Source organism: Corythoichthys intestinalis, chromosome 15 (genome assembly GCF_030265065.1).
Source record: "Corythoichthys intestinalis isolate RoL2023-P3 chromosome 15, ASM3026506v1, whole genome shotgun sequence".
In the NCBI taxonomy this organism is placed as follows: domain Eukaryota; kingdom Metazoa; phylum Chordata; class Actinopteri; order Syngnathiformes; family Syngnathidae; genus Corythoichthys; species Corythoichthys intestinalis.
The window spans coordinates 17,774,091-17,790,332 of NC_080409.1; the positions used below are offsets into that span (position 1 = coordinate 17,774,091).

The 16,242-nt window shown below is 38.1% G+C and overlaps 2 protein-coding genes across 13 annotated transcripts in view; one reads left to right on the forward strand and one right to left on the reverse strand.

The window, feature by feature from the left end:
• dlgap2a (discs, large (Drosophila) homolog-associated protein 2a) overlaps positions 1-16,242 on the reverse strand; it is a 290,006-nt gene that overhangs the window by 211,056 nt on the left and 62,708 nt on the right. The window lies entirely within an intron of this gene.
• LOC130931462 (uncharacterized) overlaps positions 4,940-16,242 on the forward strand; it is a 69,153-nt gene continuing 57,850 nt past the window's right edge. For 8 of the 12 annotated variants that reach the window (XR_009067224.1, XR_009067229.1, XR_009067225.1 and 5 more), the window contains exons 1-2: positions 5,425-7,770; positions 8,009-8,744. The gene's annotated coding sequence lies outside the window, so the exon portion shown is untranslated. Of the gene's footprint in view, positions 5,343-5,424; positions 7,771-8,008; positions 8,745-16,242 lie in introns of those variants that run through there. The other 4 variants (XR_009067227.1, XR_009067228.1, XR_009067235.1 and 1 more) reach the window with 2 other exon arrangements.

Consider the following 16,242-nt stretch of genomic DNA (forward strand, 5'->3'; position numbering starts at 1 on the left):
GGGGTTGCGTACACTTCACACTGGAGCATTATGGATCCCTAGTTACTGTGAAGACACAAATGTCAACAGAGTCAGGTATAAGGCATTGGTAACTGTAAAACAGTCCATTGGTCTCCCTAAAGCCAATTCCTATGCCATTACAGCCGTGTGGTGCAATAAAAATGAATTTGATGCATCCATTTACCAATCACTGCCAGCACTCCCAGTTAAAATGGATTGGATGTCAATCGCCATCTTTGGCAGCGAATAATTCACAGGTAGAGTTGTCCGATAATGACTTTTTAACCGATACCCGATATTGTCCAACTCCAAAAATCTTATACCGATGTCAAACCGATACCGATATATGCGGTCGTGGACTTAACATATTATGGCTAATTGTATTGTGATGACCCACTTAATGTTCTAATAATGATAAATGTAACAACTTCAAGGTTTTACAAATAAACATTCCGTGAAAAATAAGAACAACTTCAAATGGATATGAATAAGTGCCTATATTGCACCACTATATTTATATATTTATCTCTCAAAATAGTGCAAACATAAGTTTTTTGATCAAGTGCAAGTGCAAGTGCGAACAAATTAGGCTCTAAAGAGAAGTCAGATGCTGGTGTACAGTTTAATTGCCTTTACTGTGGTCATCTTTCTCTTGACAAGAGCACTGATACTTTATTGTAAAACTAAAAACAACAAAACGTCGTGACAATAACATGAAAAAAAGTCACAAATGAAGCAAAGTATACATCACGTGTCAATTTGAATAGCACTAGCTGGTAGTACAGCTTGCAAGCAATGAAATTATGTCACCACATTTGACCACAAATGCATACAAAACGAAATATACACACTACATAACGCTCATCAGTATAATACAAAGGAAGAATATAACTTTCAAGCGATGCTTGTATAAGGAACAAACAACGTGGTGAGATTGAAAGAACTGCTATAATACATTGGCTGTCGATGTTGGCACGACCATTTAGCTCTCTTTATTCGCAATGAGCTCACGTCAGCATATTACATCAGCAGAAAGGGCTAGACCAGATATGTCAAAAGTCCGGCCTGGGGGCCAAATGCGGCCCGTTGTCAAATTTCATTCGGCCCCCAGCCTCTGTCATAAAATCAATAACATCTGGCCCGCACACAAACTTGATAAATTGGTCAGCAATACTGCTACCAGCATATGCAGTAGCTTACACACTAAATGCTGCTCCTCATTTACCCACTAAAAGGCAGCAGCACTCTGAGCAACATTACCCCGTGTGACCCTCTACTTCCAATTTTCTGAAATGGCGACAATCAACATGAAAAAGAAAGTTGACTGCGACGGCCGACGATACAAGGACAGGTGGAAATTGAACTATTTCTTCGCTAAAATACACAACAACTGTGTCTGCCTCATTTGCAAAAAAAGGCAGTCGCAGTTTTTAAAGAGTTCAATGTGAGGCGATTGTAACCCACGTTACTATGATATGGAAACCTCCCCGCCGATTCCTTCATGTAAGGACGCTAACGGCTGTACCGTTGGCTCGAGCTTATTGGCGCAGTGGTTACCGAACTTGCCTGCCAACTAGATTCGTCGTGGCACGCGGGTTCACGTCCCAGCCTAGTCAGAGGTGGGAGCGGAAAGCGGGGCGGCATTGACACTCGTGTTACAAATGGGGGATCGGCAGCGAAGGTTTTGGGGGGAGAGTGTAACGGGTACACCCACAGTGTATCCGTTGTAGCACGTGGAAACCTCCCCGCCGATTCCTTAATGTAAGCACGCTAACGGCTGCGCCATTAGCTCGAGCTTATTGGCGCAGCGGTTACCGAACTTGCCTGCCGACTAGAATTGTCGCGGCGCGCGGGTTCGCGTCCCAGCCTGAAGATACGCAAAGAAAAATTGAAGCAACTTGAAGCTAATTTAACTTCACAACAGCAGTATTTTGCAAGAGCCCGAGAGTCGAAAGAGAACGCCACAAAGCCTAGTTGCGAGATTATTATTTATATTAATTAATAATTTTAACAAAGCAAATGTAACAACCAGAAAGGCTTGCTTAAATTTGCTTAAATATATTGTTTTATTTAAAGGACGTCAGCCAAGGTTGGCCCCCCACATTTTTACCACACCAAATCTGGCCCCCTTTGCAAAAAGTTTGGACACCCCTGGGCTAGACATTTTTAAAACCACACCATTACACATAAGCGCCAACAAGGGGCGTCAAAACACCAGAAACACAGGCAGGCAATAAGTGGACATGACAGCGCTGCCATATGCATTTTGTTCCAAAATTGATAATAAAAAACTGATGTTGATATTATCCGATATCATTTTAAAATGCTTTTATCGCCCGATAATTATTTCTCATTCCATAAATGTTAGTTCTTTATAATGTGTATTTTGTCAATCAGCAAATTAATACAGTATGACTCGTTCATTTTTCAAACACGTATCCTATCTAGGGCTATATGAAAATTTGAGTCTATTAGTTGCCAATAAATCACAGTGAGGCACAATGACTTGGTGTAGTTGCTTCACTTTTATGCTTTTGGATGGTTGAAGGAACACGGAAGAAACCTACACAAGCATGGGGAGAACATGCAAACTATAAACATAATGGTTGAATGGACATTAAAACTCAACTCATATGCTGACTAGAGTAAACCTTTATTCCTTCTTTAGTTCTTTTTTATACCTGACACCACCACAGTAGGCACTGCAAAGATGCAACTGAATGGATTAATAATTTATATTTAAAAAAAGCACTATGAAAAATGTCAGTACTAGAAATAGATGTAGTGATAATGCACATAGACATTTCAACATGAAATATGCATGTAAATACTGTATGTACCTACCGTATACAAACAGAGGTATATTGTGGTGGTTGGCAGAGGAGGAACAATTGCATCTGTGTGTATTCTTCCATGCATACTTACAAACTTTGATTCAATTAAGTTGGGATGTATAACTACTCCGTTGACATGTTTTTAGCTTTATAATATGCCATAAATTTCAAATGGGACACAGGTCTGGGCTGCCAGTAGGCTTCTCAAACATTCTTTTATTACTAAGCAGCCTGTTGTAACATGTGCAAAATGTGGTTTGGCATTGTCTTGCTAAAATAGGAAAGGACATCCCTGAGAAAAGACATCACTCCAAAACCTGTATAACTTTCAGCATTAATAGTGCTTTCAGAGATGTGCAAACTCGTAGTGATTTTTTGTTGATATATGGCTTTCACTTCTGAATTTCAACTCACATTTCAATAAATCAATGAAATGAGATGACTGACAATGGGCTTCAAAAATTTTAAAGGTTTTCATCTTTGCTGCCAACATGGGAATTTTTCCTTTTTCTTGGAATCTCTTCACAATATTAAAGTCTGTAAATCAGGGATCCCCAACCACTGGGCTGGGGGCCGGTACCGGTCCGTGTCGCATTTGCTACCGGGCTGCAGAGAAATAAGAAATAATTTGTTAACGGCCGCAATCTGGCCTGTGGCTCTTGACCAATCCGAGTAGAGATTTGTTTACATTGCCCTCTAGTGGTTTGCCTCTATTACTGGGCTGTTTGCACACCTATAGCAGCTCAGCGTCAGTCAATGTAAACAGTAATGTTAGCTGCTGTTGGATGTGTGCTTTGGGCGGGAACGTCTTTTTTTAAAGGGAAAAGGCCACCTGCTGAGCCAGAAGAGGAGCCTCCAACATAATATGTGGCTGAAATCTAGCAAACGAGGCGAAATATAGCGAATGTCGTGTGAGCCTCATACGACATTGCGAAACGTATCGCTAAAGCCAAGAAACATTTGACAGTTGGAGAAGAACTCATTATGCCTGCGGCCAAGGATATTTATCGACAAGTTTTTGCAGAGGTCGCTGTTAACAAACGTTGATTCAGCGTATGGTGAGTTACATTTTCTTTTTTCAATGTTCATTTTTAGCCCCGTTGTGTTGTTTTATATTTACTGTAATTTACTTTACATTTACTGTAGTGTATGAACATTCAGTTTTTTTTTGTTGTCAAATTTGGCCTCATAGTCCAACACTTGTGATAACCTTTTCATCCTATGAAATGTTCGAAATAGGTGAATTTTTCTAAGTATTCCTCAAATTGCCCAGTCTTGTTACTGCTGTCCTAACTTTTTTTTTAAATATCTTGCAAGCATCCAATTCAAAATAAGAGAATATTTGTAAAAACAAACAGACAAAAAAAATCAAACATTAAACATTGTATGAATTGTATTTTTAACTGATCAAAGGTAGAAGGTAGCAAAAGGATTTTTAAAAATCTTTTTTAAATTTTTGTTCCCGACTTCACTAGAATTGTTTTTGTATTCATAGAAGCTCCAGTGTGACTTTTCTACATAGTGCACTGAAATTGTGTTTCAAAAGTAGAAGTTAAAAAATGGAGCGGTGACATTTGGGTGGTTGATGGTAAAAATAGTTGGGGCAGTGACACGATGGGTGCTTTTCACCTCCTGGGTTATAACAGAAGATGGTGTGGCATTTTGTAAAATGATCTACATTTTGAAAGATCACATGTGAAGGATTTAGATAATCATTTAAAAACAAGGAAGGCATGAGTGATTTATCTGTGACTGACTTTGAATGCTTTTTTATTTACTGTGAAGATTGTTTAAGTTGAAAAAAAAAAAGAATGAATTAAAGAACATATACAAAAACAAGCTGGAATGGAAATACAGTACAAAACGAGCTGCGTATGGACAGAGGCAGGCAGAGGCTAACCCCCAACTCGCCCCCCCCCCCCAAAAAAAAGAATATTGATGGTCTCCTTCATGCTCCAGTAGCTTGCCGTCTTTGTGCCAGTGGATGAAAATATCGGCATGTTCTGACTGAGAAGGGAGTAGCCATTAGTGATGAGTCCTCCACTGCTACTCATCCTAAATTCTAACGCCCTCCTTGGCCAGGCCAACCTCTAATCTGTCCGTCAATTACAATTTACGGGTAACACACTCTTGAGTCACGCAAAGAGTACAGCTAGCCTGAGGTGTAAATGATATGCATAGTGCAACTCCCTCGTCGCTTATCCTCACAAGGGTTGTGGGAGATGCTAGAGGCTCGCCTAGAGCCTAACCCAGCCAACTATGGACAATAGTGGGGTACACTCTGAATTGGTTCATAGACTCCACCATCAGTTGACAAGACAGCTCCTACAGACATTGCGCCACGCCTTCCCGTAGGTAACTGACTGAACGTTGAGTTGGCTTTAACTGTGATAAACTCAAACACACGCTGCGTTCCAACGCTGGATTAAAGGTGAAAATAGGACGAAGGTTTTACTGCATACAAGCGGCAGGGGTGTCTCAACTTAGTGATTTGGTCAAGGATTCAAGGTAATTATTATATTAAATAGCACCATGCATGCAATTTGATACGTTGTGAAAAAAAAAAATCAATGGACAAAATAAGTGTAACTATGAATATTTACGGAAAATGAACGATGACTGCCCGTTTTTTGCTTTTAACCAAGAATCTTGATTGTATTATGTTCATATCTAAAGAAATTTTGCAATTTAAGCATTTATTTACAAGAATTTTCAAACTGAAAAGCTCTTTGTTTTGTGACGGCCGCCATGTTGGATTACACAATACCGTTACTGTGGCTTGAAATGTTTACGTAAAATTAACGATAACTGGCTGTTTTTTTCTTTTAATCAAGAATCTTGACTGTATTGTGTTCATATCTGAAGAAAATCTGCGATTTAAGCATTTATTTAGAAGAATTTTCAACTTAAAATGCTCTTTGTTTTGTGATGGCCGCCATGGTGGGTTTTGTGTCTCTACACAATAGTGGAATTCAACCTAAATGAGTTGTGATTTGTCAGGTACGAGACGGAGAAACCAGTTTCACAGACACAGGATTTTATTGATGTTGAGAGGCAAAGGAAACAATCAGGTCAAGCGGTAATGGCTAGTTGGCATGTTTTCGTGCCTTATATACTGTTCTCAGTTGTTCTTTGTGACATCTTAAAGAGTACACAGTCTTTGTGATGGAAGCTTTGTGATGCATGAGTGTGATGCAATATGCTGGCATAATGCTGGTACATTGGTACATGACAGCGATTGTATAAATAAAAGTGAAACTTTTGCTTTTGTTGTGTAAAATTAATGGGATTCTGCATGCTTTTAACTTTCTGATGTGAAAATTGAGTGATTTATTAGCTGTTGAAAATTAAGCTGCTATTTTGGGCAAAAACTTATATGTTAAATGTTGCTATTGATCCTGAAAATATCGGTGATTATCTCTGCATTTGGTGATTTTTGTGCATCTAGCGTAAAATTGGAGAATTTTATAGCCATTTTAAGTTTTGTTATATTAAAAAAATTATCGGGATTTTATTAGGGAACAACTTTGAATTTTTGGATGTTGCTGCTCATGGACTCTCATACAGTGCTGCTCAAAAGTTTGTGAACCCCCTCAACATTTTGGAATTTTCTATTATTTCAACCTGATTTCCTAATCAATCAATTCAGTAATTTTTTTTTGTTTTTTTTAACAGTTGTGTTGTCGAGACTAAATTAAAAAGAGTTTTCATCAACTGATGTAGGTGCAAAATTGAACTGTTTGGTCACAACCAAAACCGCCATGTCTGGCGAAAAGTCAACACTGCATACCACCAAAAGAACCTTCTCCCAACAGTGAAGCATGGAGGTGGGAATGTCAAGATCTGGGCTTGCTTTTCATCCTCAGGACCTGGACAACTCCACATAGTCCAGGGAATCATGAATTCTGAGGAATATTGTCAAATCCTAGAACATAACCTGACGCCATCTGTTTTGAAGTTAAAGCTTGGCAGAAGGTGGATCATGCAACATGATAATGATCCAAAGCATTCCAGCAATACAACCAAGGAATGGTTGAAAAAGAAGAAGATTCGTGTTCTGGACTGGCCCAGTCAAAGTCCTGACCTAAATCCCATTGAAATGCTGTGGCGGGACCTGAAGCGAGCAGTTCATGCCAGACGCCCATCAAACCTCTCTCAACTGACTGCGTTCTGCAAGGAAGAATGGGCAAAAATCCCCCAAAGTAGATGTGAGAGGCTGATTAGTCACTACAGAAACCGTTTGGTTGAGGTAATCTCTGCAAAAGGAGGCGCAATATCCTATTAACTGAAGGGGTTCACATACTTTTGCACACATGATATCTGAGTTTTTCTTAAATCAACCACTTTTGTTAAATAAAGAATGACAATATAACTATTTCTTTTGTTTCAGTCCATTATTTGGAATGTCAGTATTGTGGATTTGGGTATAACTTAACATTTAATAAGGTTATTTTAGTTTTTTTTACAAAAAATCTGACCCTCGCTGTGGGGTTCACAAACTTTCGAGCAGCACTGTATATGCCTAAGGGAGGTGCCTGTTTTGGTTTTCGGTCGCTACTGGCTTTGGTTTAGAATTTTTCAGTTTTTGAAAATAGGCCCGCTACGGATCGGCCCCTAGACCCGAGTCGCATCAAGTGATAGTGAAGTCCATGATCGGTTGCCGGCAAATCACTGGGCACAAGGAGACAAGCAATCAGTCACGTGCACACTCACTCCCAGAAACAATTTAGAGTGTTCAATCAGCCTTCCATGCATGTTTTTGGGATGTGGGAGGTAACCGGAGGACCTGGAGAAAGCTCAAGCAGGCATGTGGAGAACATGCAAACTCCACACAGGAACAACTTGATCCCAGAACAGTGAGGCGATGTGCTAATATTTCATCCACCTTGCCACCTAAAATATCATCATATTGGATTCCGTTTTATCATTAATTTAGGTAGAGTTGAGTCTTTTCCACACATATTTTTTAGACACTGTGGTAGCCAATATGTGAAAATAATGTGTAACTACATCATATGAGTTCAATGCCGACATCTCCCTGGTAGATGTATTTTGTCTAATCAGTAACAAAACCCTGTGCAATTAATAATTGGTTAGCCAGCTAACGTAGCTTTTAGGCACAATATAATGAAATGCATCATTTCAACTTTCACCTCTCTTCTTACCCTTACCAGACCACATGAACATTGCTCAAGAGACCAATCTTTACGCTCCCTGGCAAATTGAAACCATTCCCCTTGAGGCTCACGGATAAGTAGTTAAGGCTACACAACAGTTCATTTCCAATCAGCTGTGACTTTGAATTATAGGCAGGAAACAACGCCTCGCCAGATGCAGAGTAGTTAATTTTTTATTATATATTTATCCACTGATTTCAAAATCACTGAGCTCTTTTATCGTTTTTATTTTGTCATTGATTCTGCACCACTAAATTTGTTCACTAGTTTTTTTTAATTTTTTTTTTATAATACTGTATGCCTTTGTTGTGAACAGCGAAGAGCAGTTCTGTTAATCTGTTCAGCTACATTTGATTTCAGATGTGGTTTTAACTCTTTGATGCACAGCAGGGGTTAAAAGTGACCCGGCTGAGTTTTTATTTTCTATATCTCTGCAATTCATTAATTTCAGGAGTATTGTTACACACCGCCGTCAGCGATGTTGATTTATGTTGGTTTTCATCCTGTTTTATTTTGGTGGGTTCCTCTGTGTTAAGTTTTCCTTGCCATGTTTTTGTTCCAAGTATGCACTTCCAAAGATCTTTGTTTCCTACTTGTGTTTTCTTTTGGACTTTGAAGCTGGCCTGTGTCACATGGCAGAAAAATAAACCTTTCATTGAAACCTTCATTCCTCTTCTCGTCTTGTGCGTTTGAGTCCAGCTGCGTGTGCCCCCAATCACGACAAGTATTCAAGGTAATCCTCAATTAACTTGTTTTTAATCACGACACATTCTTGATCTATTTTTTTTGTTTCTTACTTTTGGAATGAAAACGCATTTTGATTCACTACCCGTCAATTGCACAACATGGGTCAAATATGACTCCTATCCATTTTCTATGTTATTACATGTATGGCTAAGTGTTGAGATATTGATAGATATCTGTGGAAATGCTTTGTTTATTTTTTAAATCAATTATAAGACCAAGCATGGAGCAAATATCTTGGTTTTTATTCAACACAACTTTTTATTTATTCTTTCGTACAAAATGAACAACCATAGCTTGTATTTGCCCATCAAGTTTAGACACATGGGTAAGAAACAACACGCATTCATTGACACTTTCTCCTTTTTGCCTATCCGAGTATTGTCTTTCGAATGTTATAAAATATGTCATGACAATTGTGAAATAGCTGAACATTGCCTAATATTTGATTAGGTTTAGATTACCTTGACAGACTACATGCAGTACAAGTAACTAACTCACCATTGTCGGCAGTCACATTTAGTCAAGTATGACTCTCCTGCTGCTTGGTTCTTGTGGGTCTTCAACATAGGTGGAGTTTGACTTTTGGGGCGTGGGTGGGGGGGTGGGGGGCACAACATGCAGATGACCCCAAAACGCAGTGTCAGCAATAAAATTAACTTACAAGAATATTTATAATAATAAGTTGACAATGAGCGTTTTTTTGTTTCCTATCATTCTTGAGGGGAATTCTAAATCGGACTGCTTAGGCAATACTTTTCGCCAAGATCGTCATTCATTGATTACGGAATGCCCGCCGGTGTCGTGCCAATGTAGTTACCCCAGTCAAAAATAGTATCCCCTGGGCAAAACCATATGGAGGTAGATTTGTCTATTATTCAATCAAAAAAAAGTTGCTTCAGTAAAAAAAAAAATTGTTTCAATCAAAATATATATTTTCAATCAAAAAAAAAAAAAAAAAGTCGCTTCAATTAACAAAATGTTTGAATGCAAAAATAAATTTGGAACTCAAAAAAATGCACGTGAAAGCTATTTTTCTTTGAATTTTTTTTTTATTAGAGTCAAGTTTTCTTTTATTGAAGTAGCTTTTTTGATTGAAGTAGTGTTGATTTGTGTTTGGGCCACATTTTGGCTAGGATGTTTTTGTCTTTATTATTCAATCAAAAAATAAGTTGCTTCAAATAATTTATATTTTCAAAAAGCAAAATCACTTCAATCAAAAAACGAAAAATTTCAGTCACAGAAAACATTTTCGAATGCGAAAAATTATTTGAGATTGAAAAATTTGCATTTGAACACTTAATTTTTAAGTTTTCTTTGATTGAAGCAATCCTTTTTGTGTTTGGGTCATATTATGGGTAGGACATTTGTGTCTAAATCATTCAATCCCCAAAAAAGTTGCTTCAATCAAAAAAATATTTCCAATCAAAGAAAAAAAAAAAAATCATTTGAAAAAAATTGCCCTCCGCTATATTTTTTGTTGTTGTTGAAAATTATATGAAAAGCAAATGACCGTCTAAGGTGCTAGTCACATGATCCGTTCGAAAAATAATCTTGACCCACTAAAAAAATTTTTTTTTTTGTTCATTTCATTCATTTTTGTTGCAGTTTTATTGCTTTACAACTTTTATATACAGTATATAGGACAGTCAATTTCATGTAATTACACTTTTCGACCACCGGGGGAGCCCCTTAAAATCCGCTTCTGGTCTTCAGGTGAGCATAGAGGCCAATTCTGGACCCAATTATTCTGCCGCAAGTTGGAGTGGGGAAAGTAGTAGTTGTGGGTTTAGGTTGGTCTTGTTTGGTGGTCGCGCTCTCATTTCTGAGTTTGCTTTTGTCTCGTGCAGAGTCGATGGAGTTCAGTGCTGTACCGTGCAGCACCTCAAGGCCCATTTAATTATTTGAGACAAATTATTATTGCAGTATTAATCAATTTCATATTAAATCACTCTTGGAAGGATAAGTGATTTTTGACCAATGTGTGTAAACTTTAATATTGTAAAATACATTTTTAAACCCACAATCAGAGGTGGGTAGAGTAGGCAAAAATGTTGCTTGAAAACAAAAAAAGCAGTGATTTCTTCGAGGATTCAAGGTATTTATTATATTTTTCCTACCATGCATGCATTTTAAAACGTTGTGAAAAAAATCAATGGGAGAATGGGAACCGCTACAGCATTGGCATCATTCTTCGACATATTTACGTAAAATAGATGCATAACTGCCCGTTCTTTTTTAATCTTTTAACAAAGAATGGAGACTGTTTTACCTTCATATCTATAAAGAATTTGGGGATTTAAGCATTTATTCACAAGCATTTTCAACGGAAAAGCTCTGTTCACAAATGGCGGCCGCCACATTGACTAACAGACTAGCATCATTCTTCAAATATTTACATAAAATAAATGCTAACTACCTGTTTTTTTTTTTTTTACTCTTTTAACATAGAATTGAGACTGTTTTACATTCATATCTATAAAGAATTCAAGGATTTAAGCATTTATTCACAAGAATTTTCAACGGAAAAAGCTATTTGTCTGCGATTCCACTCAGTCAGCTTTGACAGCCACGCCAACAAAGCAGGCCCCTAATTAATCAACCCCACGTCCCGTGTCCCGTCAATAGTTATGAAGTCTATGAGTCAGGTTAAAGTAAAAGTAGTCATCCAAAAAATATAATCAAGTACGAGTAAAAAACAATTTGGTGAAAATAATCAATGAATGTCAAATACTTAATTTTTTACGGTGCTTGAAAGACGCCACGTAATTGAACAGGCCGGTGTCATCATAGAAGGGTAAGCTTGTGTCTGATATGTATAATTGAGTCCTTTTTTTAATGTATAACTGAGTCGTGTGATTATTATTGCGACGTCTCTTTGGTGAAACTGGTTGGCATCGCTGGCAAAAAAAAGTAAAGTCTAATATGTGGAATAAAGAGGAAAAATGTAAAGACTAGTGTAGCCCAAAGTAACGGAGTAAGAGTAGCTTTTCGTCTTCACAAACCTAATCAAGTAAAAATAAAACGTATGGCTTATTAAAACTACTCTTAGAAACACATTTTTCTCAAAAAGTTACTCAAGTACATATAACGGAGTAAATGTAATTCCTCTGCACATTATGTATGCAAAAAAAATGGAAACGATCAGTCGTTATTAAAAACACGCCACTTAAAGAATATTTGGCATATTCAATCATAAAATGAATTGATTTCAAAAGATAGACTGAAGATAAACTCGTGAGGAATGAAATAACTCGAGAAATGAATGTGGTTAATTTTTTACCCATGTTGTGCTTTAGAAGGAGTGCAGATACTGTATGTTGTGCAACGAATGGTTTAAATGCATCAAAAAATGATTTGTATTCTCTGTGCAACTTGAAGGGTTTTGCCAAGTGAAAATTGATGTTTTAAAAAAGCACTTCAGAGAGTACTCCCAAGTCAGTTGTCCAATTTATTTATGTTTTTGGTTCTCTTTGTACTGTGCTGGAGGAAATGCGCCCTCATTTCTTTTTTACAATTTTTTATTTCACTGAACGTTTAAGTGATTTCCAATAACATCACAGATTTTTTTCTTCTCAACGATGATTGATGCTTTCCTTTCATTTGTAATACCGTGGTGGGCATTTCCGTAACACATTTTCCTAAGCCTTGCAGCATTTTTCTTTTTTTCTAATAGGATAGGACCATAGGCGGGGTTTGACTTTTGTGGCGGGGGGGGGGGCAAAACATGTTGATGACCCCGGAATGCGGTGTCAGCAATTAAATTAACTGAAAAAATATATGCCCGGTTAGTAGCTTAGCCCATGCTCATAAATACAGGCATCCCAGCTATGTGTGTGTGGGTATGCGTGTTTTTCTGTGGGGAAGTATATACCGATTTTTGCGTTCCATTTTTCCAGTCACTCACACCCTTGCAAAACGAATCCTCACTGCAGTGAGTTTGAAAATGGCGACAGGCAAAACAGGAAACTGCATCCCTTTTGACTGAATATTCCATAATCATACATTGAAAATGAGCGTTTTTTGTTTCCCGTCATATTTTAGGCGAATGCTAAATCAGGCTGCTTAGGACAGCTATGCTTTTGGCCAAGGACATCGTCTATTGAATATGATACGCCTGATTGTGGCTCTGTTGTACTATTGTCATCTTTAGTGGGACAAACTGAAACTCCGCTCACCATTTTGGCGGTGTTCTCCGGCGTTTAATGGTACACATGTTCAATCCTTGGTTCTCGCTCAGTAATTGTTGTCGCTTTTGAAAGCTAAGGTTTGAAAAAAATTAAATATATCCGTGTTGTTTCTTCTATCCTGAGGTGGTTTTGGCTAAGCAAAGCAAATGACCGTCTCTAAGGTGCTAGTCACATGATCTGTTCCAAAAATAATTTTGACCCATTATAAATATATATACAGTACACAGTGGGGAGAACAAGTATTTGATACACTGCCGATTTTGCTGGTTTTCCCACTTGCAAAGCACGTAGAGGTGTGTTTTTGTATCATAAGTTCTCTTCAACTGTGAGGGACGGAATCTAATACAAAAAAACAGAAAATCACGTATGATTTTTAAATAGTAAATTTGCATTTAACTGCATGAAATAAGTATTTGATACATTACAAAAATCGAACTTAATATTTGGTACAGAAACCTTTGTTTGCTGTTGCAGATACCAAATGTTTCCTGTAGTCCTTGACAAGGTTTGCACACACTGCAGCAGGGATTTTGGCCCACTCCTTCATGCAGATCTTCTCCAGAGCCTTCAGGTTTCGGGGCTGCTGCCGGGCAACACGGACTTTCAGCTCCCTCCATAGATTTTCTATCGGGTTCAGATCTGGTGACTGGCTAGGCCACTCCAGGACCTTTAGATGCTTCTTACGGAGCCACTCTTTAGTTGCCTTGGCTGTGTGCTTTGGGTCATTGTCATGCTGGAAGACCCAGCCACGACACATCTTCAGGGCTCTCACTGAAGGAAGGAGGTTGTCAGCCAAGATCTGGCGATACATAGCCCCATCCATCCTCCCCTCAATATGGTGCAGTCGTCCTGTACCCTTGGCAGAGAAGCAGCCCCCAAAAATGATGTTTCCTCCTCCATGTTTCACGGTTGGGATGGTGTTCTTGGGGTTGTACTAATCCTTCTTTTTCCTCCAAACACGACGAGCCGAGTTTAGACCAAAAAGTCCAATTTTGGTCTCATCTGACCACATGACCTTCTCCCATTGCTCCCCTGGATCATCCAGATGGTCAGTGGCAAACTTCAGACGTGTCTGGACATGCACTGGCTTCAGCATCGGGACCTTGGATTAGGACCTTGGATTAGTTGGATTTTAATCCATGACGGCGTAATCTGTTTCCGATGGTTTTCTTTGAGACTGTGGTTCCAGCTCTCTTCAGGTTATTGACCAGGTCCTGCCGTGTAGTTGTAGGCTGATCCCTCACCTTCCTCATGATCAGTGATGCCCCACGAGGTGAGATCTTGCATGGAGCCCCAGAACAAGGCAGATTGACCGTCAACTTGAACTTCTTCCATTTTCTAATAATCGCTCCAACAGTTGTTACCTTCTCACCAAGCTGCTTACTTATTTTCCTGTAGCCCATCCCAGCCTTGTGCAGGTCTATTATTTTATCCCAGATGTCCTTATACAGCTCTTTTGTCTTGGCCATTGTGGAGAGGTTGGAGTTTGTTTGTTTGAGCATGTGAACAGGTGTCTTTTATACAGGTAACAACTTCAAACAGGTGCAGTTACTTCTGGTAATGAGTGGAGAACAGGAAGGGTTCTTAAAAAAGAACTAAGAGCCGAAATATTTACTAGTTCGTAATGTATCAAATACTTATTTCATGCAGTTAAATACAAATTTATTATTTAAAAATTATACAATGTGATTTTCTGGATTTTTGTATTAGATTCCGTCCCTCACAGTTGAAAACTTATGATACAAATTACAGACCTCTACATGGCTTGCAAGTGGGAAAACCAGCAAAATCGGCAGTGTATCAAATACTTGTTCTCCCCACTGTATATATATTTTCATTTCATTCATTGTTTGTTTTATTGCTTTACAACTTTTATCGACAACATTTTACTGGCAAAGTCAATTATAAATTCATATACCGTATTTTTCGGACTATAAGTCGCACCTGAGTTTAAGTCGCACCAGCCATAAAATACCCAACGAAGAGGAAAAAAAACTTTTATAAGTCGCACCGGAGTATAAGTCGCATTTTGGGGGGGGAAATTTACTTGATAAAATCCAAAAAATAGAACAAATATGTCATCTTGAAAGGCAATTTAAAATAACAATACAATAGAGAACAATATGCTGAATAAGTGTACAGTATGATAATGTTACGTGATGCATGATCAACGAAATACGAACGTGGCCGGTTTGCTAACGTAACATAGCTATTAAGAGTTATTCAGATAACTATAGACCCTACTCACCTACGTCACAAAATGATGTGTCACTGTATCCGGCCGCCATATTGTCCGTCATTTTTAAGCCCTATTCTCAATGGTTTCAATTAGTCGTGCAATTTATATAGCAATTCATGGAAGCCCTGGTGTTATCTGCAGGCATGAAAATGGGTCAGGGGTTAAAAAGGTGAGAAGGATGTGGAGGAAATATGTTCCGGTACATTGTACAACCCAACAAAATATTGAGCTCTGTCGACCCACACTGTGTTTCAGCAGGGACGTGCAGAGACCGTTGGAGGGGCGGGTGCTCGTCGATCAAAAGGGGCACATGAACAAGTACTTACGTAATACACCTTAAAACAACAGAACTTTTAACAATTTTAACCAGCTTTAGGTAATATTTGGCTGCAACTGTGACATACTTTAATTAGGAGGGGGCAACAGTGAATAGAAATCAACACTGTCATCAACACTTTCTGGATGTCACTCAGTCTGTCTGCCTCTTTTCTTCCTTCAACCTCTGCAAGATGGTCACTGAGCTACCAACAGCTCAGTTTTCTCAAAACTATTATTTCATTATTATCCATACTTAACAACACTAGCACCTAATAATTAATAAAGCAACAGCATAAAATCCTATAGAAAAATAACATTGTAATTGTGTTTATAATTGTATTTTACACCCAACTATCCTTGCAAACTTATTCTTACCAAGTGTGCTATTCACCCAGCTGATGAGGTATCCACTGCCTTTAGCAGATTCATTCAACTGTTTTTTTTTAATTTTTTATCCCTCAATCTCATTTCCTGACAAGACATACCTATATAATGAAATATAAATCTTATAAATTTTTTTTAAAAAAAATCAGACTCCCCGGTGGCTTTTATTTTTAAAGCTTTCTTAATTTCTTTCTCTCTCAATAACTATGGAGGTGGATTTGTGTCTTTATTATTCAATCAAAAAAAAAGTTGTTTCAATCAAAAACAAAGTTGCTTCAATCAAAATAAATATTTTTAATCCCAAAAAAGTCACTTCAATAAAAAAAAATGTTTTTGATTGAAAAAAATTAATTTGA